Genomic DNA, 1,877 nt, shown 5'->3' with positions numbered 1-1,877 from the left:
CTCATGTGACCAAGTTCTTGTTAGGAAATTGCAATATTTTACTTGATGGGATGAGCACTGGGTGTTATGCTATACATTGGCAAATTGAACTCCAATAAAAAAATAAATTAAAAAAAGGAATTTGCAATATTTTCTGATCGCCCAAGTACCTTCAAGCATTACATAAATAATTTTCAATTGAGCAGGTCTTCAGGAACTTTGATGCAGTAGCAAACATGACTTGTCATGTTTTTTCTTCCTCAGGTGGGCAGAGAGTCTTGTACTATCACTAAAAAGCAATCTGGTGATTCACTTTACTGAATCCAGAAAGAATTCAGCCTCATACTGTGGTTAAAAAAATAAAAAATAAATAAAATGCACGAAATGAGAAGCATCTCCGTGAGTAATTTCACACATGCTGCTAAGTACTGTAGAGTATTGCCAAGACTAGCCTTTAATCTCCATGGGAGACAAAACAGCTGTAAACTCTTATTTGCTGTCAAATGTCTTTTTCGGGGTTATTAGCAAAGATAGGAGATGAGAAATCCTTCCAAGTTACCTTTACTTTTTGACCTGCTTTTCTTATCATTACCGCTTTATATCTGTGGATGGCTCAAAATGTGCATATTTCACCAGGACCAAGCAGAATTATGAAGCGGGATTCAGGAGGCTTTGAATTTCTTAGTATTTTCCCCACTCTGCTTTCTAGATTTGCACCTATATTTCCTTCCAGCAAGTTTTTGGCACCCTGAACTCAGCTCCTGCCCTCTGTCCAAACTATTTTTTTTTAAGGATTTAATTTATTTATTCATGAGGGACAGAGAGAGGCAGAGATACAGGCAGAGGGAGAAGCAGGTTCCATGCAGGGCACCTGATGCGGGACTCAATCTCAGGACCCCAGGATCACTTCCTGAGCCGAAGGCAGATGCTCAAACGTGGAACCCCACAGGCGTCCCTGTCCAAACCACTTTTTAACAGTTTTAAGGACATAGTCTCAGCAAAATGCAGACCAGTGTGATCTACTGACCCACATTCATGGATCTTCATGTTACTTCTCTCGGGTAAGGATCTTACATGAGAAACTGGCCCTAAAAGAGTAAAGCTAACCTGCAGAGAAATGAGCTGTAGAGAAATGAGGTGTCCATCTCCTGAGTGGCGGTCCACCCGTAGATCATTAGTAGGCTCCAAGTGTGCTCCAGCTTTTTTTCCCCTGGTGCTCCCCAGATCTGCTTTGCAGTATTACTGGATCCCCCTGCCTTCACTTATGTCACTCTGGGCAAGCACCCAGGCTACCCTGTAGTCTGCCAACTTTGCTGTTACCCTCCTAGTGCTGGAAACACCCTCCTAGTTTTAAAACCCTTTGGAATTTGTAAGGAATAATGATTTCCACTGTTGACGGTGTGAGGGGAGGGTGGGTGAGGTGGGGGCTAGTATCAGTGATCCGCTGAGCCTGGAGAGCTGACGGTTAGATTTCCGAGAATCTTGAGAACCAACTGGCATCACCTTGGCAGTTTACAATCAGCCACAGGTGGAATTATTCAAGCCACGATTTGGCAAATGGAAGACAAATTAGCTGTCCCCACCCCCGGCTGGTGCGGGAAGAACCAGGACTGGCACGGATAATAAGCACTGGTAATATTTCCTCATCACACTGTAAACTGTCTAACTGTTCTATATTTATGTTGTTCACTCTTACATCCCCTTTGCCTGGCATGTGTTTGGGCTTCACTAAGTATTTACTGAATGAATGAATGAATGAATGAATGAATGAGCTGGAGACAGAAGAGTTTTGTTGTTTTTTTTTTTTATACAGCAAAATACATGTTCTGGTCTTTGCTGAAGTGTCGAAAAAAGTCTAGTCTATTCCCTCCTGGCCCCTCTTTGATTACCTATTTAGA

Source organism: Canis lupus, chromosome 2, assembly GCF_048164855.1.
Source record: "Canis lupus baileyi chromosome 2, mCanLup2.hap1, whole genome shotgun sequence".
Lineage (NCBI taxonomy): Eukaryota > Metazoa > Chordata > Mammalia > Carnivora > Canidae > Canis > Canis lupus.
Note: the sequence above shows the minus strand (reverse complement) of the source record.